Genomic DNA, 27,864 nt, shown 5'->3' with positions numbered 1-27,864 from the left:
AAGGTCCATTAAGGCAGCCTCCATGGCGTAAGAAGTCAAACCTGGTTCTCATCAAGTCTGTGCAACCTATTTTGAAGGGACTTAAAAGTTTTCAGACAATAAAAACTAAGTGTCACATTTCTAAATCTAGAGCATTCCCAATATCTGTAATGCAGGAATAAATCACAAGATGAGTTCCAAATATGAGGCATATCCCCACACCAGCTCCTTAACCCAGAAGTCTACCACATTAAAGCAGGCACTCTCAACTAGAATCCTTGGAGAGACAGGAGGGATGCACAAGCTCTGTCACTTCTCCATCGCCCAGGCCCACCTCCAGCTTTCAATGCTGGAGGGCAAATGTCTGCAGTAAGGAGGACTATACTCTCTCTAGCCACTTAATGCATTTTGCTTTAAAGAGAGGTGTGCCTGTTCGTCTTTGAAGGTATAAGACAGAAGCCACAACTCTGTGGTAAGCATGCATACAGCCCTGAGCCCGAGACCTCGGAGAATCATGCCAGTCAGTGGAGCCAGTACTGGATTAGAGGAACTGATGGTATGGCAGGAACAAGGCAGTAGTTCTACTACATTGCTTAAGTGTACTTTGTATTTTTGCAAGGAAGGAAGATGGAGAAGGAACCCACATTATTGAACTCCACCTATTGTCATAGCTGTCAACTTTTCCCTTTTTTAAAGGGAAATTCCCTTATTCTGAATAGGATTCCTTGCAAGAAAAGGGAAAAGTTGACAGCTATGCCTATTGTGACCCCTAGTTCCCTTCAATAAGAAAAAGCTCTTCTCTTCCCCATGCATCCCCTCACTAACCCCACTCCAGCAAAATCCAGTTTCCCCATAGGAAATTATGTGTCCTGCAGTGATTCTAAATAGAATATTTGCAACTCAACCTTTCGCCTAACCTCCCACCCACCATGTTTTTCTCATTATGGTTATTAGGGCACAGGAGCAACTCAGACTTTGTATGATTAGCCCATCTTAACTTAATCAGCTTGAGCTGCTACAGTTTGAAGCTGGTTAGCTTGTGTACTGGCTATGGAGTACCATATCTGGCAATCACACACCCAGCAAATGAAAAGGTCATATGCCACAACTCTCTAGGTCACCAGAAAGACATACATGCATATATGGGTGTGGGTGTGGGTGCGCGTGCTTACACACATACACTAGCTAGATGGTGATACAGCATTTCATTTACCATGATCTAGCTCTTAGGATTTCAGCCCCAGTTTATCCTGCCTTTACAAGACAGATGATTATCTCTGATCCATATGAGAGCTCAGGACACTTAAATCTTGTGATTGCTAAATAGCCAGATGGGCTGTCTGTCTGTCTCTCTGTCTGTCTGTCTCTCTCACACACACATCTCAAAGATTCTTTAGAACTTAGTAGTCTGAAGAAACAAAGCACCTGCAAAAAAGGGAGCAGTTCAGTGTCTAAATTCAGGCATTTATTTGCTAAGGGTCGTGCCTAGCAAAAGCAAACAGTTATTGTGAGAAATATAAAACTAACTGATTCCTAAAAGCTAAACAAGGTATTACAAGCTCCTGTGGGCCAACAAACTATAAATGTACATGGACTTTCCCCTCATTCAATGAACATTACCCTGTATGTTACATCTTATAAATATAATGTCATGAGATGTTAAAAACAGAATTGAAGTTTTGCTTTTCAGTCTCTATCAATATTACAAAACTGGTGAAGAACAATTGAAAATATTGTTCATATTCTCTTAAAATATAAAAATGTGTCCTACTGAAGAAGAGGTGCAAGAAGATGGGTTGCACTGGATGTATTCTGGCACTAGGTATAGTGAACCTCTTCACATTTAGGAATATGAATTATTGAAAAAGCATGGATTCCAGGCCCAGAACAGGGAATTACAATAAGGTTCAGTTTGGAAGGCTTACATGCTCCAACACAGAGCTGGTTTGCATACAACGCTAAACCAACCTGTCAAACAGCACAAATGCACAGGTCCCTGGAGGAGAGATTGCCACCATTTCACTCTTTCCCTGGTCCTCCTACTGCTGTGAGCTAAGCCATGATTTGCTTCAGCATGGCTGTTGGAACCCAAGCTTGTGGTTTGTCTCCTCCAGGCAAGTCTTGAGCTGTAAACCCAAGAGTAGTTTGGAAGAAGACAAGCCATGAGCCTGGGTTCAAATGACCAAAGCAAACCATGGCTTAGCTCACAGTAGACTGAGGACTAGGAAAGGAGCACAGTGGTTGCAATTTCCTCTCCAAGAACCCACAATACACTAAACCATGGTTTGACTTAAAGTTACTGGTACATGTAAACCATTTCATTGTCCAGCTCATTGTCAAAACTTCTCATATCAGATTGTTGTAACTCAGTTTTGGGGTATTCACATGCATTCAAATGCATGTAAAGTTTAAAATAAAGAATACAGTTGCATAGAAATGCTATTAGGAAGTACAGTTGTTTTATGGCTTAAAACCAATGCAAATAGATAGAAAACAACATTTCTATACAGCACGGGCCAAAATGTTATTTTAAGCAACATACACTTACACACAATCTTTGTTTCCAAAAAGCCTCACCTTTAAATAGAAAGGGCAAGCAAAAAGAATGCATATCTGTGTTGGGAAATACCCCTACCTTGACTTGCTGCTTATAAAGCTTCTTTTTCCCCTGTGTTGTTTATTTAGTACTAATAGTATGCTCATTTACACACTGCCTAGGTGTTTGTCTAGAGGAAATCATACTATTATGAAATGGAAATATTTTAAAAACGTCTCTGCATACTGAATGGGATATTCTTTAAGTTTGGGCTACACTAGGCATTTCTACTAAACTTTTCATTTCTTTGGGCTTTTCTGAAAACCTTAGCCATTGCCATTCAAAGGCCAGTAAAAATAACAATATACAAAATATTTCCTCTCTCTGCCTCCACGCCTGCTTCTAGTGGAGTTTTAAATTTAAAGTAAACCAATGCCAATCAAATCCTGACAGCCAACTGTGCAAATTCAAAATTTGGCAAGGAAAGCTGACATAATCCTGTGGAGAAAGTAAAACTTTGACAAATAAAGCAAACGCAATTAATTAGAGGCAAAAGATAAAGACCATATTCCTATTAAAATTACCACTTGTGTAAATGTTACTAAATGTGTGAAAATCAAAGTGATAATCACTGTATTTTCACTTATTTAATTGTGGTCAGTCTCAAGAGATCACAGCCAAACCATTTTCTGGCAGTTGTGAACACGAGTTGCGTTAATCTGATGCTGCTTCATCATTCTTGCCAATTTTCCCTTCCTTCCTTTCTTTGCTCAAACCATGGTTTGCCAATTCAGAGATCATGCTTTGAAGAAACTAGGAAAGGGATGAAGGAATCAGCATGTAAGAAAGTAATGCAAGCCCATGATCCTTTAAGGTTACAGTCACCAATGATGGTATGACCATGTTGTTTGAACTGGGCGGATGACTGACTTCACAAGGAAACAAGCTTAATGTTTTAACTAAATAGATCAACCAGGTTTTATTGTATACTTCATATCCTTGGGTTTATCTACTTGTTAATTGCTACCCAACACACACCCTTGGAATGGCAAAAGTTAAAAAATAATAATAAGCAAAACAGCACAAAGGGGAATAGAGAAATATAGCAAATAGCAAATAACACAAATATTAATAAACAAAAGTATTAATATCATCAGGTAGTTCTTCCCATGGAAAGCTGTAACAATTTTGCAGACAACATGAAAGAAATTATTCTGGACAGGACTTGGGTATTCCAGTGCTCTAATCAGACAATTAGTATAAACATTATTACTTTAGAATCCAGTGGAATGACACAATTATTAGGGTAAAGGTAAAGGTTAAACTGGCTGTAGCACCACCAATTAATTCTGCCTAATTCTTTGTGATGCAGGTTCTCTGCAGCAATAACCACACATAAGGGAAATTTAATAAGCAATCAAATGCCTTCCAATACTTCACTGGTCAATTATTACGTTTTTGTAAAGTGTGAATAGATAGTACTTTCAGGCTTTATTCACATCTTGGAATCCTTCTAATTAGATTAATGTTCAGGTTCGCCTGCTGACACAACAGGTCTGGAACCCAAATAAAAAAGTGAGCAATGACCAAACTTGAAAATATTACTTTGTCCAACAGAAAATGATATTTCTTAATATTATATCATCATGAAATAATCACACAAAATAATTAGTAATTAGGGCTCCATTTCACAGCTTGCTTACTCTTTAGGCCTATTATATTTGCAAATAATTAAAGCTAAACAGAATGGCTACATTCAGACATTACGTGAAATCATACTTTAGGACGACATGAATGAGCCTAGGTGATTCTTGAGCTTACCCACACCCCCATCTCCTTTTGTTTCCACTTCCACTTCTATTTTACCACAACTTGTCATGTCATCTGAGCCAACAAAATGTTATTATTGTTAACTATGGTCTGCTTTAAACAAGCAAGCTTGAAATCATAGTTAACAACAATAATAACAGTTTCCCAGTTCGGGGGGGGGGGGATACAACCTGTGGTTAAGCAAAGATGGAAACAAAAGCTTCCAAAGTCCACAATTTTTTCATCTAGGCTAGAGCAGCACACTGTCACATAAGGGGAAAGAATCTTCTTTCTGCTGTACAGTGGTGCCCCGCAAGACGAATGCCTCGCAAGACGGAAAACTCGCTAGACGAAAGAGTTTTCCGTTTTGGAGGTGCTTCACAAAACGAATTTCCTATGGGCTTGCTTCGCAAGACGAAAATGTCTTGCGAGTTCCTGCGGGTTTTTTTTCCTCCCCCCCCTCTTTCTAAGCCGCTAAGCCGCTTATCCGCTAAGCCGCTAAAAGCCGCTAAAAGCCGCTAAAAGCCGCTAATAGCGCTAATAGCGCTAATCCGCTAATCCGTCAATGGGCTTGCTTCACAAGATGGAAAAACCGCTAGACGAAGAGACTCACAGAACGGATTCTTTTCGTCTTGCGAGGCACCACTGTATTTGTATTTGTTCATGGGAATGTGGAATTCAATGAATAATGCATCTATTCTTAGGTGAACATTCCAAATTATCAAAAGCAGTTAAACAGTAGGCCTGCAAACTTCCCAGTCAGGCAATAACTGGGGCTTTACATAAAATTTAGTTCAAGACATAAATGAATGTTGGCTGCCACTTTCCCACCATTTCTTTGTAAATTTAACAAAACAAACTAACCTTGGTTATTCTGCTTTATGGTTCTCCTCTTTTCTTCCACTGTTTCCTGAATCAGCAACATTGAGACATGTTAGTATGTTGAGCACGTTGACATGACTCAGTTGCTTCACCAAATCTTCTGAAAGATAAAAATATTTGAACATAGATTTAGAATAATATTAGAAATACTTACCAATACCTGCAGATGTTTGGGTACATTTCCAAAGACCTAACTCATACACTAGTAAACCAGACAACTTGGGTGTGCCTTCCCTATAGAATAAAAGGTAATCATGCTAGACAGTTCTTCTAATGACTATTAATTCCCCCAAGGATAGCATTTTTGCCTTTTATCCTAGAGGCAATCAATTCTAGAGACACTCAGTTCTTGGTACACATCTGGGTTTCCCAGTTTAGGTGGTATGAAGATGGACAATTTTGGATTCTGCCCTTCTACAACAAAAACTCTTGTGGTGTTTTCATGATATAAAGTGGCTCATTATTAAAGATGTAAAACCAGTGGTTGATTCTTTGATAACAAGTTGTTTGCATGCAATTTCCTAAAGGGAATTGTATCCCCAGGAACGAAACACAGAGTCAGTGAAGCATCTATGTGACTGCAAGTAAGAGCCTAAATTACATGTTCTTAAATCAGCACTAGTGGTCAAAGCAGGACAATAATACAGAAGAATGTTCTTTATTTCACTCATGCCCCTTCTTATCCACCAAGGACAGAGGTCACTTCTAGACAATCTGTTTAGTGAGAATTCATCCTGATTGGTTTGCAGGGAGATCAGACAATGTTGGCTATTTAATGAGCATTCATTCCCATTTGTTTGGGTGGGGGGTTGCATTAAAGCAAATGTTATCTCACTCTTTCCAGAACATTTCCCCATCATTTTCCTAATGGGAAAAAGTCTTGATCTTCTGTGGAAGATTTGTTGTGCAAGAGCTTCCAATCAACTATAATTGTGCAACATGGATTCGCCAGTATGTAAATGAATCCCACCCCAAAATAGTGACAGTCTGAAAGTGCAACTTGCACTACTTCTCTCCATACAACAATATGCTGCTTACTTCCTTCAATGTGCTTGAGCTGGATAGTCCAGGAATGGCAACATTTACCAAGTCTTTATAAAGAGAGAGAAAGGCCTTAAGTCCTTTTCAGGATACTCCCATATGCAGTGGCTGGATATACAGAAAGAAAACTCAAATTCAGTTTAAGCCTCCACATTGTGCTGGACATACATGACCTGCTCACACTTTACATGGACAGTGTGCCCATAACTCAGTTCTCAGAACTATCATCATTGCTCTTTCCTAGAAGGCAACCAGCTCCCTCTGGTCTTCTTCTCCATCACCTTGTTTGTAATAACTAAACTGAAGACATCACCACTTTGCCTCACTATCTAAATAAAGCAGCTTGAATGATAAATCTTTAAACAGTTAAATGGCGTTTTTCATTCCTACGAACCAAGTCAATTTCCAGTTGGAAAAACATGCAATATTTCTGGATGCATTTCATATGAAACTGAAATTAACAAGCCTGCTTTTCAGCTTCTTCTTCCCAGAATTTAGTACCTTGTTGTACTAGATATTTATTTTTTACAACAGTTCTAGAGTGAAAGAAGAGTAGGCCTATTTTTAAATGAAAAGTTTCTTTCAAATTCCTGGAGGGAGTGAAGCACAAACTGTTATGAGGACATTTAAAAATTTGCTTTTGGAGGTTACTTAACAGAGATAATTATCACAGACCATTGGTGTTAAAAGGCATCACATGGTAACAGCAGAGGCACCTGACCACTGCCTGTCTGCCATCAAAGAGAACTCTGGGGATGTAGAAGACTACTATGGTACAAAAAAACTCATGGATTAAATAAATGTGCTCTTTCTTTCATTATAAAGTTGCCTGGGGGAAGAAAGCACATATTCCAACATCACTTAGATATTGAACATCACTTGGCTATCCATACATCAAAATAAAAGCTTCCCAGAAGCTGCTATTATTTTTCAGGATCAAAGATTAAGCTAGCTCTGAGATAGCCCAAGATCATGGGTATCACAAGGTATATTGCTCACAGAATTATTAACGCCTTGCATCAAAGTGAAGACTTCCTTATTCAATAAGACAGTATAAGGGGTGACTTGTGAACCCATGCTGGGTGGAAACAAAAGAATACTGTCTTGCAAGCATGGAGCACATGCACCCTCTCTATACAAACACACCCCAATGGATGGAAGGGGTGGGGTTGGCTGTGGCAGGGCAGAGCTCAGTAGACTCCTAGATTTGTAGAGTTGGAAGTGACTCTGAGGGTCTTCTAGTTCAACCTCCTGCAAGGCATAAATATGCACGTGGTCCTCTGGGGATCAAACCTGCGACCTTTTCATTATCAGCTCCATGCTGTAACCAACTGAGCTAACTGTTCCTTCCTGTAAATAGGCATATGGGCACTCATACCATTCAATACTCAACTGGAAAATACAATTTCCACATAAATATCATAAACACTGCATCACTGCTTTTCTGTTTCTCACATGGAATAGCTGTGCTTCATAGGAAGCTTTTTCAGATGGGGGACAGGTTGGAGCCAGCTCCTTAAAAAGCATCCTAAAGCTCTTCAGGTCTTGGACTAGGGCCAAGTAATACAGCCTTGCTGTCTATATAGAGTAGGAACAGCTTCTGTTCTTAGTGAGCCACGAACTCTCAATCCTAGCTCATCCCTTGTTGAATGATTGAGGTTCTACAAGTATTTTGCCAGTCAAAGTTCTTACTTAGTACTGAACCAATCGAAGATTCTATCTATTAAGCATTTGTGAGGAAGGTTCTTGAAATATACTAAGCTCAAAAGGGTAACACATGGAGAATCAAATCTAATTTTCAATGTGAACAATTAATTTCCATGCTTTGGACCCAGTATCTATTCCAGAAGGATTCAAAAACAAATTACCCACAATTTCATTAAGAAGTAGAACTCCTGTCTCAATAATACAAGGCAAAACAGAATTAGCATATATCAACACCAAACTGGAAATCACACCCAAAAGGAAGCATGAGCAATAAGATTTGAAAGAGATTATTTGTTCCCAGCTATTATAACAAGACTGTTTGCATTTGTGTCGGACACTTCCTCAAAAGCAAAACAACCTTGTTTCATAGTGGAAGCTGATCAAATACCCAAGATTCCAACATTGTACAAAACAGGACATTACAACATTGGAATTCTTGTCTTCAAATGCAACCAGAAAAGAAACTGATTTCAGTTGAAATGGCTAGAGAGCTATAAATGAAGAATGTGTAAAATTTATTAGCAGAAATCCAATTAACAGACCTGGAACAACACCAATAATAAGTTATGGTTAGAATGTCTAAGGGAAACACAGAATGAAGTAACTTTTATTAAGCATAAGTAATAGTTACATCTGCTTAAAGCTACGTTTATGCTGCCAAAGCAATAGAGTTCAATGAAAATACATATACCATGCATAAGTTCATTGTGGTGCCTGATTTTCCATGACAAGATGCTGACCACTCCTGGTGCAAACAGCAACTCCATGGTAACAGAGTGATTAGTTAAGGAAAGAGACACAACAAATAGCAGCCTAAAAAACCAAAATTGCTCAGGGAGCACAACTGTCCCACCTGTTACACATAAGGGATGCTTCATGTTGTATCTTAGTTACACAAAGCTATCTTTGTGTGGGAAAATGATCATAAAATCATTTTCTAGGAAAGCTGTAATATATTGCATGCAGTAGCAATGGAAGAATAACCATGGAAGAATAAAAAGTGGGATATAACTGAACAATAAATACTTACGTAGCAATCGTGTTGGGGGTTTTGTCCTCTTTTGACAAATGTTAGGCACCTAAATATGCCATTATTCCACACCTGAGCCTTAATTCCCTTGAAGGCCACACAAAGGTGAAGTCTCACTGATGCATATGTTCCCAATATTTGAAACAGAACTTGATGACTCCAGGTCAAAAGAGACTACCCAGGCAAGAACCAAGAGGCAGCTGCTTTAAAAAGTTTGCTACATGATTGATGTACCTGCACAGGGAGGCAGTAATTTACTGCCCCCAACTATGCAATAAGCAAAACATTATCCAAATCCTTCTGCTGCAGTCACTTGGAATGCTACAGAAAGGAGATCACACTGGAATGACTACTAAATTTTGGTAATGTTCAGCCATAATGCTATACCATTGTTTAGCGTGGAAAGAACAAGCTGCAACAATGGCTGGGGTCCTCTATTCTCCCCTTTCTGTCGATGTAGTTGCAAAGAGGCATTCAGAAGCTTTTCCTTCCAATTTCTGTTAGCTAGTTTTGCATGTTGTCTGAACTGAAACCAAAACTGATTAACGTTAACAAGCCAAATTACTGTTTAACCAAGCCATTTACCAAGCCATGGTTCAAAGTTGGATTCGTTCAAAAAGCTACGGATAAGATTTACCAGGGTTAGAAGATTTTGAGCAACATGAAAAGTTTCAATTAATGTCAGCTACAAGCTAAAGTTTCTGAATTTCTCCTTTTGTGGGAGGGGGAATTTGTGAGTCCAAAGCTTGCCTAGGCTCATTCTTGCAACACTAAACTATGATTTAGCATGCAGACTGGCTACAAGAAACCAGCAGCAGCACAAGTAGTCACTACAGTTTAACACATGCTATGCAGCCACTTTTATAACACAACCACTTTGTTAAAGTTCAGCTAAGTTCTAGGTCTAATAAGTGCCAGACCAGGCCAGGTCATGAATGAACAACACCATCATATTCCCTTGATAACCATGGAAGAATAAAAAGTGGGATATAACTGAACAATAAATACTTACGTAGCAATCGTGTTGGGGGTTTTGTCCTCTTTTGACAAATGTTAGGCACCTAAATATTTGGGGACTTGAGGACATAGCCCAGTTTAAAGTAGAATGAAATAAAGTAGCTTGAACTTACTTTTTAAAATTCTTCTGTCATTTGAAGATGGGTTTATGCAAATTCCATGCAATGATAGGACATCTGCATAAAGGAAGAATGTACTAGGGAAGCCTGCACAGCTGCTGTTTACACCTTACTGGTAGTCACTGCCTGAGGCACATTTTGGCCTATGATGTGCTTAGATACTTTTCAGGTTGAGGACTTTACTATAAAAGGGTAGAAGCCAAGACATGCTTCTACTCCACCCAAACCCAGGTCTTTAATAGCTGGTTAATGAACCTGCCATTAATTGCTTTACACTACTATGACCAGATGTTCCTAATCTGGATGTACTCTTCATTACCCATTTCAATAGTTTCAGAACTCTGTTGGGTTCCTTAAAGGAGTAAGAAATTCTGCCCAAAAAAGTCAGCTTTTTTTTAAGTGATAGAAAAGAGTTCCATCCAAAAATAATGGATTTGCTTGAACCTTTCCTTCCAAGTTTCATAATGGAACTTTATTTGGATTGATGTTTCCTGAGCCGTGAGCTAATCTGGCACAAAATATTTCCTAATTCCTGCCACTAAAATGAGCTTAATCTTGTTTAAAATATTGTGAAAACTCTTGTCACTATGTGCCACAAAACAGTACATCAGCACATCCCAGAAAGAAAGGAAAATTACAGCAGTCGTAGAGCAGGTGAAGTTTATTTTCCTCCAATTGCCCCAATGAGAGGGAAATTCTTTTTTCCCCAGGAAGAACCAAAAGGAGTGGCAACATTCCCTCTAGACATTCCACCCTGCTCGTATGACCCAACAGGACTTTGGATTTGGCATTTAATCCACCTTAAATTTCGTTTGCGTTGGCCCAGTAGGATTTCTTTGTCAGCTGACTTTGTTCACTCATCATACCTTCAGCTCTTTCTCCAGGTACAAAGTTTGTGCCTACCTGTTAACTTCCAAATAACAGAATTTTACAGAAAATGCATTTTCAAGGCCAGGCAACAATAACTGAAAGAGAATTATTCAACTAGATTTACTATTTATCAGGTCAAACCTACTTTTACAAAGGTTTTTCAGATCGTAGTAGGCTCATCTTTACTTGGCTTCACTTTGCTTAAATAAGCAGAACAAATCTGAGTTTGGGCTTATCACAATTTGATGGAAGCAAATGAATTGTCTGATTTGGGCAGGGGGACTGTTCAAGGAAAACAACCACTTTTTGTACATGGAGATTCAGATGACAGAATCTTGATTCTGGGTTAGCTGTGCAAATTGGCACTTGCCACACATCCCATCCCATAATTCATTAAGTCTTCAAGAATCAAGAGTTTTCAAAAATTATCTAAAGGGTTTTCCTTGCAAGGAAGAAAAGTATATATAGGAATTAGAGGGCAAGAATCAAACAAAGGGGCAAGAAAGAGTAGCTGGGTAAAGAGAAAGCACTGAGAAAGCTCTGTGCAGGGCTGATCATGGAATTCCACCCCATCCCTCTTCTGCGTCTTGGAAGATGCTGCCAGCATGCCTACATCAACTTCCCTTAGTGAAGAGGATATCAGCTTTCTGAAATAGCAACAATGGCGGGGGGACCACCCTCAAGATTCCCAGGGTACTCGTCTCTTCCGAGCTAGGTTTCAACCTTTCTTGGCAAATTTACAAACGTTCACGATACACTCAGTCCTGCTTATACCTTAACCAGGACAGTTCAAGCTGAGTAACTTAATGTCAGCTTCAGTTCCTGCGCTCTCTAGCTAATACCAGAACTCATTACAACAGTTGCTGCCGATTCCACTGGGCAAAAACAGTGGTTGTCAATGTGGTGCTTGTGGAAACAATGGCATCCTTGAGATCTCCCCTAGTACTCTCAAAGCCTCTGAGCTCTACCCACTCATGGTTATCTTTCTTTCCCTTTAAAAGCATTCAGAAGGAGGGAGCTGGAAGAGCAACACTCTGTCCCATGTCCCCTCTCAGTTCTATGTAATTTTTAAGGCCCAGATTAATTCTACTAGATCCAAATTTTGCCAGATGCCTTGGCAAGGTGATGTGTGTACAAGTGCTTTCTCTCTGTCTATCTCTTTGGGGTGGGGAGCTGATCCAGAAGTGGCCAGAAAGGAAAGCACACGCCGCACTCGCTCAAAAATCCAAATGCACCCATTGGCCTGAAAAGGTTGTGGACCTCTAGGATGGACAAATTGTGATTTGATGGACAGAATAAGGCAGCTTCATATGTTTACTTACATCTCTAAAAAGTTATGATGCAAGTAGCTGCCTCTCCTTTCCCACTTTTGCAATGGCCGTGGCAACATATAAAACTCTGGGGCATAACTCAGTTCTCTCTTACACAAATCCTGCTGGAGTGAATTGAAAATGCCTTCAGTGGAAGTTTGAATGGTAGAGAATCCATTTCACCCAGATTTGTGTATCCTGGATATCATAGTCTCAGAGTTCTATGCACCAAAAAGAAACAAACCTGGTATTTAAAACATTTACATGCTAGATTCTCCAATTATAGGGTCTGCATGCCAGCAGAAACATTAGTCATTTGCTTAGTAACAAACCAAAATGAAATCCTTTTACATTTGGTTTCCATACAATATCATTTACTTTTATAACTCAATTTTTCAAAAGGTTTCTATCTTTAAAACAAAGTTTTGCACAGTATTTAAATTTTACCACTATTCCTATATATAGACTTCATCTTACTAAAATAGCAATGCTCAAGCACATGGGTGGAAACTTAACAGTAAATCTGAGCAGCTTGGAGAGCTCGTATGAATTTTACAGTAAGAGCACTTCACATTAGACATGGAATAGGAAGGCCAGTGGGGACCTAGTCAGCATTCTGCTCTCTTCCACACATGCAGGGTACAGTATTGCAACTATTTCCCAATTCAAGCCTTCTCCTCAAGAGGTAAATGGGTGCAACTCCACTGCCACAAAGTTCTCCTAAGGTTATTAATTTGGATGGAAGAAAATAAAACACAAGCTTAACTTGCAAAGCAAAATCATTGACATTTAACATGCCTTGGCTGGATCACATCTGAAAAGTCTAGGATACTCTCTCTGGTTTTATTGTCATTTAGTTGCATTAGTTTTATTAATTGCATATTAATTGAAGACTAAAAAATAATGCAGCAAATATGAAACTGCTCAAACAGAACTTGTGGTTTGTTATTTGGTAGACACAGCAAATGTCGTTTTGAAATGGAGATTTTTTTTTCTAAAAACAACAACACAAAGTTCACATGCACATGGCTACAATTATTTTTTAAAGGGTTTTGTGAGGGGCCACCACAGGCAAAAATAAAAGGCTACGCAGGATTTGGTACCACACTAGGCTACAATACTGAGTGCTACAATGTGTTTGCAGTTTCATCATGGACCTATGGAGCAGGGATGAGTGGGGAAGGCTGGCTGGCTCAATGGTAGGTTGTTACTGACAAAGTGGCTTGGCAGGGTGCACTAGATTTGGAAATATCAACAGCCCCTGTAGAAAGAATCATGAATATAGCTGGAGCCATCTGCAGTTCTTTATTCAAGGAAAGGAAAGAATCCAGTAACAGAGCACTAAGAAATGCAAAGGTATTATCTTGCTTAGGTATAATAATTGTCCAGAGCAACATAGCTAGTACCAAACCAGTACTGAACCAGAATACAAATGCAGCAAACTTTACTCTATCAGTAAAAAAATAAGCTATTTCTTCTGACTTCAAGGAATGTGATAACAGCTGCAAATATTACTTCTGCCTGACAAGTTGCAGACACCTTTCCATATAAGGTGAAAAATGTATAAAAGCTGTTCAGGCTATACTGTTGCCTCTGTCCCAGCTGGTTCATTACACTCTAGTTGAAGCCTTTATGTTTTTAAAATCTATATAAAAATATTTAGAAGCAGACCACAACCACTTATCTAAAGAATAAAAGTGGGGAGATAAGCTTTAATTAGGATAGAATCATCCCACATTTTACCTTCTGATGTTTTGGAGTTCTCAGTGTGTCACCCATGGCCACTTTTCTGGTTGCCAGAATGGAGGGTTACATGTGTTGTTGGTGTTTCATTTTGGAGGGGGTTATATGTATTTTGTTTATTTGGGGGGGGGGTCCAAGTACTGCCTTTTCTTCTGCTGTGAAATGGGTATTTTGTGACACCCACAACAGTTTCTTCGATTTCCAAATCTGTGCCAGGGTCCAAAAAGGCTAGGGATCCCTGTATTAAACCTTTGAAGTTTAGAACTTAAATGCAAAATGCACTTGAACATTCTCTTACTGAGATATGGCAGTGTGTCATCTGTGTCTCCTGAACTAAAACTGGATCTGAGGGAAAACTCATATATGGGTAAGCACATCACAGCAGCAAAACCTCATATGTTAGAACCAGAAGTGATTGCAATATTTGTCTTGTGCAAAGTAGAACTCTCCATGTGATGACATACGCTCTTCCTCCCAAGGTTCCCTGCATAGGAGCCAACTCCTAGGGGCTGAGGTCCCTTTGTCCCCACCCAATAAAATATTTGAGGGGACCCCCCAGTTGATGGGCATTGCCATTCAAATGGATGTGTGTGCAGCACCTCGTGGTCGATTATGTGGAGTGGGGCTTACCTGCCCCCCAATATTTTATCCAAGGTGGCACCCCTGGTTTCCTATACTTTCACTTCATCAATCAGTTCCTTCCTGTTGGTGAGAACCAGGTCCATGCAAGATGACCCCTCTGTTGCTTCTCCCACCTTCTGGGAAATGAAATTGTCCAATTTTGTTGGACTTTACATTTTTGGCAGTTTGCGTTCCAACAGATAATGGGGTAGATGAAGTCTACCATGACTACTATATCTGTCCTTTTTGAATGTCTGGTAATCAGCTCTAAGAAAGCATCATCCACTCCTCAGTCTGGCTTGGAGGTCTATAGCAGACACAGTAAGGTCACTGTTGATTCCCTCTCTTACAATCTTTACCCATATTCTCTCAGTCAGCCTTTTATTTCCCAAGTCATGGATCTCTTCACAAGTGTACACATCCTTTACATATAATGCTACTTCTCCTCCATCCTTCTTTGATCTATTCCTTTTGAGCAGGTTGTACCCTTCAATTTCTACATTCCAAATGACCTGTGCCAAAAATGTTATTCTTCAAACAAATGTGCCAAATATTATGCTGCCCTATAGATTTTGGTTGGTTGGCATCTGTCTGGCTTGACAGACAATGGTATGTGCCTCCAGGGGTGAAGTCAAACCACTGCATTAGTAGCACCAAAGTGATCTCCCCAAGGAACAAGCCTGGGCAGTGTGTATCAGCCTCACTGATGTGGTCCAAAGGACAGCAGAGCAATACAACCACCTTAGGGACTCAGGATTTGTGTAGGGTTTACTCCTTAGACTTTTCTTCTCCTGAAGATATCCCAGAAGGCAGTAGAGGTTTAGGATCAGAGTTTCACTTCTTCTAGACTGGCTACCTTCCCAGGTTGACAAGCCCCATCTGCTTCTTTGCAGCATGTGCAGAAACTGCCTTCTTGCCTGTGGAGGCCACTATTAGTCTTGTCTGCTCAAATGGAGCCTGTTTTTGCATGCAGGGGAAGTCCCTAACACACCGAGAGTTTGAGACCCATTGGCTACCCTCACTTGGTTTAGCCAGCCAAATTTATTCCCAGGTGTGGCCGCCATCACAGGCTGGCAGCTTCTAGGAGCCACATATAAGAGCTAAGTCATGGGTAGGCAAACTAAGGCCCGGGGGCTGGATCCGGCCCAATCGCCTTTTAAATCCGGCCCATGGACAGTCCAGGAATCAGCGTGTTTTTACATGAGTAGAATGTGTCCTTTTATTTTAATGCATCTCTGGGTTATTTGTGGGGCCTGCCTGGTGTTTTTACATGAGTAGAATGTGTGCTTTTATTTAAAATGCATCTCTGGGTTATTTGTAGGGCATAGGAATTCGTTCATTCCCCCCCCCCAAAAAAAATATAGTCCAGGCCCCCCCACAAGGTCTGAGGGACAGTGGACCAGCCCCCTGCTGAAAAAGTTTGCTGACTCCTGAGCTAAGTGCAGGATGGGGATCAAAGATGGACAAACTACCACAAAAGAAGCATGATATGTCCCCACCAAAGCTACTAACTTCCCTAACAGCCCATGCACCCTAGCCCTACAGCACAGAGCTGGAAACAGTGACCCTATTCTCCTTAATATTGGGGGTAGCCTGTATAAGTATGTATGCACACACTGAAGAAATTGTTTGCTACTAGGAAGGGTCCCCCCCCCTTTTTAAAGAAGGATTGCATTTTGTGCATCAGAATAATCACCTGTGTTGTGCAGTGCTGCTGAATTAGTGCATGAGAGTGCATAAATGGAACAAAGCTACACAGTTAACACAGTGCTTCAGAGCATTTGCCTATGCTAAATGGAAAGTAATGCATATTCCTAATTATTTAAGCATTGCTGTACATGATATACTGACTATGAACAGATGTAGGCATAGCCAAATACACTGTGGGCATATAACTCGCATGCCTAGTATGTGAACTATTTTTTATGCTTTCTGACCTGCTGATTGCTTGCTGTTGAACAACAGGCCATGAAAATATGTGCGAAGGAGAAAGATATAAATGTGAAAATACATGTGTGTGGTTTATGGGTTTGGTTATTTAAAAAAAGAAAAGGGGGAAATAGAACCATTCATTACTTTTGAGAAATATTCAATATGCTCCCCAAAGCATCTGGGGTTTACTTCAAATTTTATGCCAAATTACAGACTGTGAATTCCAACGAGTTTTCTAGGCAAAGAATGTTGAACTGTGTTAATAATGGAGAAACCTCTGGTACTTTTGTCCATCTATAACACTTGCTATGATTGTGATTTATATTATTTTTTCAAACATACTTGGTTTATTAAACCAACAACATGCTAAGCATAATTTCATTTTCCTTGAGGAGAACCTTACATTTTATTCATTATCTGGCTTCCAAAATCCCATTTAGTTATAGATTTTGATACATGGGCAGAGTCACAAGAAACAGTAACTCTTTGTGAAAATAAAACTGGAACCATTTGATGGGTGTGCTAGCAAAACTGGAATTCCTGTATAAACAAATACCAAGATTTTAAAAGTAGCTGAAGCAAAACTGGCATGCCCTATGCATTTGACTGAAGTATGTGTGGCTAATGTTTGATCAGCAAAATGTCAGAGGGGATCACAATTGTTCAGCAACTGGCCACACATCTCATGCACTTCGCAATGTTTCAGAAATGCATGGAGGAATCTGTTGTAATCCAGAAGAAATGAATCATGGCATGAAATCAGGCAAACAAAAACACTAAAGAAATGGGAGAGGGGAAGATATTGTCCAAACTTGGGAGTGGGGTGGAGTTGCTGTATGGTCTCTACCCACAGACCTGCAGCTTTTCACATTGCCTGAGTGGAAGAAAGGAGCAACACCACAATTGCAAAATGCAAATGGACTCTATTGTAATTAGTAAGACTGGCCACCCTTCTTCGCAAAATCTTTGTAACATTAATGCACTACCCCCCCATGTTTTTCCCTCACTCCAGTTCTTGTAAAAACAAATTCTGAATTCTAAAATAAACAAAACCCGCCCTATATGCTAACCATCACAACCAAAGTAAATTATTCATCTGCCCATGCTACGTTGTTTAATAAAATTAATTCTTCTTTTCCGGCCACTCTTCTCAGAGTAATTAGAATCTTATAGCAGCAAAGTTGAAGGAAATGTAACCATATGGATCGAATGTGGCAGGAGGATAACAACTTTATTTGTGGATATTAGAGAGCCCAACTCAAATATTCATATACACATATGTAAATAGAAAAGGATGTGGTTATTTAAAGGTCAATAACTGTATTCGGCTGTTGACTGAAATCTGCTTTGTCTTTGGTTTAAAAGTTTCCTGTACTTTACAATAAAACCACCAAATAAGCCACTATTCTCGGAATATGATGCCAATTAATAAAAACTATACAAAATATAACTAGAAAATCAAAATGGATTTCTTATGCCCTGGAAATGTCAACAAAATGCCCAGTTCCAAATGGTATTTTTCATTGTATTTATTGCTTAGCCAGAGGTCAGAAAGCATCATGTCATGAACAGTAATGCATTCCACAACACACAGTTTCCATGGATGGAGATAAAGAACAGCTTCCTTAAAAACAAAAACAAAACAAAACAAAAAAACACCCAAGACCCTCAATTAAATACACAAATTTCACACAACTTTAAAAAGCAAAGAGCAGCAAAATGCCTAATTACAATTTTTGTAATTACACCTGTATACACATGACTGCACTTTTACTATGTGCTAAAGCTGAACAGTTCAAGATTAGAATTTTGCTTCCATACATTCCTATAAGATGATTAGTATTATCATAAAGGCATGAATAGAAAGCAGGTATGTTTCATATATAGAACATACTTGAGCAGCTACATATGTAGAACTTATTCTTTAATAATAGCATGTGTAGGTATTTAAGATCACATCTACTGATTCATCATACAATTTCCCAGGCACAATTTGAAGTGTTGGTGCTGACCTTTAAAGCCCTAAAATGTCTCGAAACAGTATACCTGAAGGAGCGTTTCCACCCCCATCGTTCGGCCCGGCACTGAGGTCCAGCTCCAAGGGCATGCTGGCGGTTAACTCTCTGCAAGAAGTGAGGCTACAGGGAACCAAGCAGATAGCCTTCTCGGTAGTGGCACCCATGCTGTGGAACGCCCTCCCATCAGATGTGAAGGAAATAAACAACTACAGTCGTACCTTGGAAGTCAAACAGAATCCATTCCAGAAGTCCTTTTGACTTCCAAAACGTTCAGAAACCAAAGCACAGCTTCTGATTGGCTGCAGGAAGCTTCTGCAGCCAATGAGAAGCAGCGGAAGCCCTGTCAGATATTCAGCTTCCAAAAATAGTTTGCAAACTGGAACAGTCACTTCTGGGTTTGCGGCGTTCGGGAGCCAAAATGTTCAAAAACTCAGCTGTTTGAAAACCAAGGTATGACTGCATCTGACTTTTAGAAGACATCTGAAGGCAGCCCTGTTTAGGGAAGTTATTATTTTCTGATGTTTTATCGCTTTATTTTTATTATTATTAATAATAATAATATTCTGTTGGGAGCCACGCAGGGTGGCTGGGGAAACCCAGCTAGAATGGCAGGGTATAAATAATTTATTTATTTATTTATTTATTATTATTATTATTATTATTATTATTATTATTATTATTATTATCATCATCATCATCATTATCATTATTTATCCCAATGAAACTGGTAACCCAAAACCTGCCAGACCATGGCCATAGAAGGCTATTTCAACACTGCAATTCTGTGTACTCTTGGGTATATAAGTTCTTACTTAGAAGTTGAATCCTTGAACATCTATTTTCTTTTGTCATTGCACCCCCAATCTTCTGCTCAGGTTAGCCCCCCTGTTGGTAACAATAGATGCAAACAATGAAAGAGGCCCAAACTATTCAAAAAGCAAACACTACCCTAGATGACCCTACAGGTTCACAATTATTTAAATAAAATGTTCTACACAGTAGAATTCAGAGGCCTCTATAAACACACACACACACACTCGATAAATACTATAGGACAGAAACATCACATACATATTACAAAGCACACATGATTTCAAAAAAAGTAACTCTCTTAGGAAAAACAGAAATCATACCCACGTCCTGATACCATTTACAAAGTTATCACCTCATTGCTAGAAATTGTGCTAGTTTCTGTCTTTACTCCAGATAAGGTTGCACCACATAGAATAAACACACATCCCACAAACACATAAACCCTTATCTGACCACTGACATCAGGGTCTTTTCGTTCACTACAACTAACATCAGCATACGCCAAAGCAGTCACAAACCATACTTCTACAAAGGAAATGGGAATCTCTTTTGATGACACAAAAAGCAGATAGGTAACTGACTCAGTGCAATTCATGCTTCTAATGTTACATTTAAAGGGGGAAGCAATGCACGTCTCCTAGGAGATACAAGGTTCCCCAAGGGTGAAGAAAACTCATGCCAACACATGAAGGAAGATGCATACAGTGATACCTCTGGTTACGTACTTAATTCGTTCCGGAGGTCCGTTCTTAACCTGAAACTGTTCTTAACCTGAAGCACCACTTTAGCTAATGGGGCCTCCCGCTGCTGCTGCCGCGCCGCTGCTGCACAATTTCTGTTCTCATCCTGAAGCAAAGTTCTTAACCTGAGGTACTATTTCTGAGTTAGCGGAGTCAGTAACCTGAAGCGTCTGTAACCCGAGGTACCACTGTAATTAACTCTTAATACATCAGAAATGTACATAAAATGCAGATTGGTTTCTTCCACTTTGAGTCCCAAACTGATATATATTTTCTGAACTAAGTTTTGTCAAATCTTTGAACTTATAAAATATACTGATTATTAAGGACAGATTCATGCATGGAAACCAGACAGTGTTTCTCTCCTCCGTAGATGCCTGCTCAACCATTCCTGGATACAATATTACCTGGTAAGCAAATTGTCACTACAGAGGTATCAGTGTGGTGCTATTTCCACAATCATGGCATCATTTTTTTTAGGTCTGAATCAGACATAAAATGAATAACTGATTTCAGACTTTATATGAATAATTACCCTGGCCTTAAGAATTCACTAAGTCTGTGTTTGTTTGTTTGTGTTTGTTTGTTTGTTTGTTTGTAAGGTCTTTCTACTGCTTAATTGTTAAAACCTCTAAGTGATTTATCCTGTTTTATTCTTTGCAGCTCTAGAAGATCTATCATGGATCACACAGTGCCTGCTCCTGGCAAACAGTAAACCACCAGTGCTTGCATGTAAATACAAGTGTGCAGAAATCTGGCGACACAGCAATATGCCCATCCATGTGTGTGCATCCTTTGGAAATAGTTCTTGAGAGCCCAGAGGCTGATCAAAAGCAGAAACTCTAGAATAAATTTCCTATTTTGTCTCCAGTACTCAAAAAGTATTATTTCAGCCAGTATATATCTTATATATCATAATGGAGATTATGCTTCATTCTCTAGCAGCAGATCAAGCACAAGACTAAGGAGTGGTTCCACACTTTATGCAGCATTCATGTTTGCCACAGATACACTAATGTTGTGCTAGTCTTTCCTTTGGCAAATACAAAGTATAAATGACAGATCTGTATGCACAGCCATCAGACATCTACCAAGTAATCAGGGCTCCCAGGAATGCCAATATAGATATTTCAGGATGTTCATCTGACAATTCCACTTAAGGAGTTTGCTGAAGGAAACCACCCAGAGCAAATATGTTTGGAGTGTGAGATGCAGAGCCATTTTGTATAGTATACCTACTCAGCCATATCGCTGCGGCTAAGCTGAAATTTGAAGCTGCATTGCAACTTATCAAATATAATTAATGAAATACCAAATCTCAGTGATGTAGGGCAGATACAGAAAAAACAAAAAAGGCAACCTTCCCAAAGAATGAGAGTATTCAATTTCATATGGAAAGTAGAGAATAGGTTACATAAAGATCTTTTGTATGGTTCAAGCAAATAGGTATCCTCTGCTGCAAGTGAGACAAGGTCAAAGCTTTTATCATGTTTATCACAACATGTGGAAACAAATAAATATTTTCCCTTCATATACAGTGGTACCTTGGGTTACAGACGCTCCAGGTTACGCGTTTTAGGTTACGGACCACGGGAAACCCGGAAGTACCGGAAAGGGTTACTTCCGGGTTTCACCGCTCGTGCATGCGTCACAGATTATGTCTGCAACCCGAGCTTCCACTGTATTTAAAATACTACATGAAGTAATATGGGTTCAGTCCACACTCCAGTGCTAATCACCACCTTTCTGTTTTTGAGCAAACTCTGTAATTCCAGAATTGTAAGAGAAAAACACATGTGCATGTAGTATCCTAATGATGCAAAGTGACTCAATTAATTAGAATGATGTGTTTCCTCTCTTGGCCACTCTCCCTCTTTCTGTAAAGTAGGAATTTCCTTTTGGGCAAGCTAAGTTGTTATTGCTCTGATAGCTACAAAGAATAGAGACTAACTTCCATTTTTCACAATAGACGAAACAGGTCTAACTTCTTGATGTGCAGCCTTTATTATTTAGCACAATCCACAAGCCTGAGTGGTGAAAATATTCCAAAGAAAGTGAGTTTGCACATGATTTTATGGGTCATTACTTAGATAACCCACTGCTAGTCCAGAAGTGTGACTGCTATTCATATGGGTCTATGTCCTGTGAATCAACTGGTGTAAAGGAGCCATAAAGAGGTAGGCTAACAAGGTAGGGGGTGGAGGAGAGGAGATTATGTACCTACTCAAACATAACTCTGTTCACATGGATGTCACCACTTCTGTGCACTGGAAGCCCCATAAGGCAGGGATTGCCCAGTCACTTAGGAAATTTCCACTCTACTTCACATACTGCCTTCCAAGAGATACTGTAGGTAACTGTAACAATGCACAACTTAAATTTTCACGCTGCTACTGTCATCATACACACCATGTGACACTCCCCTCCATTCCTAACACTGGCTTCCACACTGTCCTGTAATCTTTAGGTAAAGGTAAAGGGACCCCTGACCATTAGGTCCAGTTGTGACCGACTCTGGGGTTGTGGCGCTCATCTCGCTTTATTGGCCAAGGGAGCTGGCGTACAGCTTCCGGGTCATGTGGCCAGCATGACTAAGCCACTTCTGGTGAATCAGAGCAGCACACAGAAACACCGTTTACCTTCCCGCCGGAGCGGTGCCTATTTATCTACTTGCACTTTGACGTGCTTTCGAACTGCTAGGTTGGCAGGAGCAGGGACCGAGCAATGGGAGCTCCCCCTGTCATGCGGATTCGAACCACTGACCTTCTGATTGGCAAGTCCTAGTCTCTGTGATTTAACCCACAGCGCCACCCGTGTCCCTCGTTCTGTAATCTTTAGAAGCTCCTTAAAGCTTACTTTCAAAGTCCTCAGTGGTCTTGCCCACCTCTGTGTCCATACATTCGTGTCCTCCTTAGTGCCTTGAACTCTACCACTTTCAGCCTCCTGAATGGTTTCTCTCTCCCTTAGATGACTTCTCCATTATCTTGTGCCTGGAAGACACTCACAGGTTGCCCTCTCTTTCTTCAAAGCCAACCTAAAAAAAACAGTGTTTTCCACAGAACCTTTGCCTCTACTCTCCTCTACTACTATAATAATGTTTTCAGGTATGTTTAAATGTAATCATACAAATTTGTCCCCCATTACCTTTCCCTTGTATTCATCTCTTTCTTCATAATATAAACTGTAAGCTCCCTTAGGCAGGGGCCCATCTTTCCAACACTTCATATCTTACAAAGTGCTACATACATAGTACTATGTAAATAATAATATAAAACAGTAATATGGAAAGCAGCATTATCCAGGAGTCCAGAGCCTCTAGAATTTAGATTATTCAGGTTTAGTGTAATTTTTTTTAGAAAAAATTATCCAAGTTTCTCAGGGAGTAACGTGAGACAGGACTATTCAATGCTTAAGTAGTATTGCAATGTTTATAGCTAACTTTTCCCATGGGAGATGCTTAAATCTGTTCACTTTTACTTTATAACTAGAGAGTACGAATATGTTCTTTTTTATAACTAATATTCATTAAAAAGAGATGGAACAAAGACACTTTTAATCGATGCACTAGAAAATAAACCTATTTACAACTGGTAAATGGTTAGTAGCTAATTATTCTTGCTGGTGTGGCACTTGCAAATAGCTTTCAAAAGAGAATATGCATTTCCATGGTTACACAGTATGAATGTTTTCAAGAACCAAAGTAAGTGAACTATGAAATAATCTCAGTACAAGAGATAATTTGCATCAAACACACTTAACACCTATAGGATGTGCTTGTTTGATAACCATGCCATTATCACGATTCCCAGTAGCTTACTGTATATTGCATGCATATTTATGCAGAAAACCAAAAAGCATCAGGATAAGCATTGATGAACAGGTTTATTTAGTTTCAAGCAGAGCTCTGGGTGGAGCAAGAAAAACAGCATTCACAAAGTCGACGCAGAGACTCCTTATAGTTTCATACCATCAAGATACCATCTCAAAACCAATGGAAGTCATATACACATAACCCAAGGTCACAAGTTTGATTAAAATTATTTCCCATTGCTAAATCCAAAATTCTCCTAACAAGTTTGTTTGACATTGCTGTAGCGTTTTTTTAAAAGATAGTAATCTCTACAAATGTTGGCACACTACTACGTGTGATTTTATTGTTTAACCAAAAAATTGATATTTTGTAACGTTCTGTTTACAAACAGCTTAGAGATTTTCCTTTCAGAAATGTAAAGCAGTATAGAAATGATTTAAATAAATAAAAGACTATTCTAGTATAATATACGGATTTTTTATTTTAAAAAGTATTGATGTGCAGAAGATGAAGAATCCTAAATTCAAGAAAGGAATTAAAAGCAGGTGCCTCTTGTTTTAATAAGTAGGTCACCCACCACAGCAGCTGGGGTAAGGGAGACACTATACATGAGTGGGAGAAATTGGACGTGGCAGCCACATCTTATTTGCGAATAATAGTCTTATCACAACACTCAGATGACTTAATAATTACAAGTGTCACCAGCAGCAAGTGCTTGGGGTTTGTAGAACCTTCAGCTCAGCTGCACAGAATTTAGTGCAAGGCTCCACAGCTTCAGATAAAGGCCAATTTCCAAAGATTCAGGAGTGTGAAGGGTCATCTTTAATAACCCATGTCCTAAACCATGAATCCATGATTCCCTCTCATCATCATTCTTTGTTACCGAAAGCATGTAGCTAGCAAACACCTTTGTTTCTAGTTCCACTCTCTTTCAACAAAGATAGGGATACTGTTTTTTACAAAGTATCCCAAACCTATGGACTTCCCAAAGCTACATTCCTGTAACAAAGCAAACTTCTTTCAGTCTCCTGTATTCCTAGTTTTAAACTTTGGCTTGTCTTTGTATAAAATTAATCTACTCCTCTAACCCCAGAGCTCTGGGCTGTAATGCATGCTGCATCTGTAAATCAGGGAGAGGTCAGAGACAATTTTTAGAAGAGTTGAAAGCAGTTTGAGAGAGAGAGAGTGGTCTGGATGGTGTGCATATTTTCTTTGTCCCACTGGTGCTGCTGTGAGATAGATAGATAGATAGATAGGAGAACTATACTGAACTAGTTTACCAATTGCAAAAATAGGATGAGAGTATATACCATGGGCAACAATCTCCCCACCCCCTAGGGGGAAAAGCACCTATTATCTGCCTCCAGCCTTTGTTAAATAACAGCTTCACAAACAAACCAAAGACTTGGAGACAATCTTGCTTAGCAGCTTTCCCCCTTTCTTTTCTTTTTTTGCATGTTCAGTACTACGCAGGAAAGCTATTAAACACTTCAAGAGAAGAAAGCAATATTTATTATGAGTTACTGTATTTGTACAGCACATCCAGCCAGGACCTCCAGCAGCAAAAGTTCAGAAACATTTTCATAACAACTACCATGCTTATTTTTAGTATCCTCTTGGATGCTTTCTGATTAAAGAACTGCAGTGAAATTATCCAGACACTCTAGTAGGCGTGCCTTTCTGTGATGGGCACCAAGGAAAGCATACGCACACAGAAACATTTTGAAACAAGACCTTAAGAATTCAAATGTAGTTCAAAATAACTTCAAAAATACAAAACTACAGAAAATTTAACTAATCCAGCTATGGTGGTGCTTTTTGTAATTGTTTTATTGTTGGGATGTTATTGTATTTTACCATGTTGTTCTCCCTTAATACTGGCAGTATAGAAACTTCGGGGTGGGGGGGATAAATAAATACACAAGATAGCTTGGCTGTTATGGGGTGTGTAGCCAGGCTAATGCTCTCTACTGACGCACACACAAGTTCCTATCTTTGTACTCTGAATTGCTGTGGGCTAATAACTGCTCTCTAGTTCCATGCTGGAAATCAATGATCACTCCGATTCTGAGTCGAATGCTTTTAAAAGGTGGGTGACTAAAACAGGTGTTATGATATCAAGGACATGCCAAGGGCAGAGTCATATAGGAGATTGTTGTCCTCCTGGACTAGTAGGTTAGCACACAATTTAGAAATGCATTAAAAATATGGCAGTGTTCCCACAACTTTCCACAGCACAGATTCCACCAACTAGACCACAGGCTAGCTTGTGAGCAGACCAGAAAGCATCAGAAACCCACTCCAAAAAAGATTCGTGCTCATGCCTTAAATAGCCGACCACGCAGCCTTAAGGCTGCAATCCTAAACACATGCGCTGGATAACAAATCCCACCGAACATTGTGGGGCTTGAGTTGCTTCTGATTAAACATGAATAGGGTTCCCCTACAAGTTCCAGAAGGAAGAATTCATTTGATTAGAACGGGCGCCGCCTAGCCAAGCAAAACTCTCGCAGCTGAAGTGATTACCAAGCATCAAGCAAATACACCAAGGCTGGGAAGCAATCCCAGGAAAGTAAACCTGTTGTCTTTTTCAGCGGGTCTACGCCGGAGCAAACAAGATGTGGGAGACGTACATCTATCCCAGTAGAGTTTTCACACCCCACCACCTTCCAGAAGGAAACCATTAAAAAAAAACAACCAACCCCCCCCCCAAAAAAGCCGAGCTTTGCAGTGTTAAAGCAACTTGAGGAGAGGGCGGCGGCTTCGAGCTTCGTAGCTCACCTCCAACCTAAACAAGAGAAGTTCTGAAGGCGCTTTAATCAGTTCAACCACTAGAGCCGATGGTCTCAGATGGGCTGCAGCCCATGAATTTCAGCGGGTCTACCCCGAGAACGTGCTGGTGGGACAAGCCTTACGAATTCAAGGGAAGAGACGCGCGCTCGCCCCTCGAAAAGCCCTCAGGAAAGATGCCCTCCTCCTCCTCCTCCTAGTCCTACTTACCTCGGGGTATGCCAGCAGCGCTTCCTTCCGAGGAGACCCGCGCAGGGCTGAGCTGAGCCGTCCGCCTCCGAGGGCGGCCGCCGAGCTGCTGTTCCGTGTGCTGACAAGAAGAACTCAGCCCCTCTGGAATGGGCTCGAGAGCTCGCCCTCGCTTTCCACCAGAGGGGAAGCGGCTTTCTCCGCCCCGCGGGCTCTTCTTCCACGCACAGGCTCTCCCCCGGCGGGCTCGTACAAATCCCAAACAAACGCAGCCCCGCCTCGCGCCGCTCAGAGACCCAGCAGCAGCAGGCGGCCTCCGCGCGGCAAGAAGGCCAATAGGAAAACGCCGAGGGAGCCGAGTTGCTCGCGCCTCGGAGGTCGCTCGGAAAGTGGCCGGCGCGCGCGCGGAGGGCGGCTGCTTGGGCGCGGGCTCCTCCTGGACTCTGCTCCTCACAGCCGACAAACAGCAACACACGAGCAGCAACTCCTCCTCCAGCTCCGCCCCTGCCGGGCGGCTGCCACCGAACACTCCTCGACGTCTTGCGCGGGAGAGCGAATATCAGGGCAGAAGCTGCCTGGCTGTGGCGGCGGGGCAGTCCGGGCAGGAGGACTTTGCTTGGGGCGGGAGGCAGGCTGAGCAGCAGCGCCCCAAAGGCAGAGGACAGGCCTGGCTTTCTATCCTAGGAGGGCGGGGGGCAGGCAGGGTCCGCATGACTTCTCGTTCCTTCCTCAAGAGCTGCGCTCTGAAATGTTGTGTGTCTGAGGTAGTTTGTTTTCAGAGGCCCGCCGACACCTATTGAACACACATTGCTATCGAAAGGGCCTTGAGACAATTAAAGGCTGGCCTAAGGTATATGGCTGCCTGAGGGAGCTGGGAAGCTGCCTTATAGTAGGGTTACCAGACGTC

General features: G+C 40.6%; 1 protein-coding gene across 2 annotated transcripts in view; it reads right to left on the bottom strand.

Annotated features, from left to right (window-relative positions):
* The window catches only part of TIAM2 (TIAM Rac1 associated GEF 2), a 122,552-nt gene extending 95,061 nt beyond the window's left edge, over positions 1–27,491 (bottom strand). The window contains exons 1-2 of one of the 2 annotated variants that reach the window (XM_083607927.1): positions 26,979–27,491; positions 5,189–5,306 (exon numbers count right to left, since the gene is read on the bottom strand). The gene's annotated coding sequence lies outside the window, so the exon portion shown is untranslated. The remainder of the gene's footprint in view (positions 1–5,188; positions 5,307–26,978) is intronic. The other variant, XM_083607925.1, reaches the window with a different exon arrangement.
* Between the last annotated feature and the right edge of the window lie 373 nt (positions 27,492–27,864).

This window comes from Podarcis filfolensis (genome assembly GCF_964270895.1).
Source record: "Podarcis filfolensis genome assembly, chromosome: 3".
Lineage (NCBI taxonomy): Eukaryota > Metazoa > Chordata > Lepidosauria > Squamata > Lacertidae > Podarcis > Podarcis filfolensis.
The sequence above is the reverse complement of the archived record's forward strand: the minus strand, read 5'-3'. Positions and strand labels throughout refer to the sequence as shown.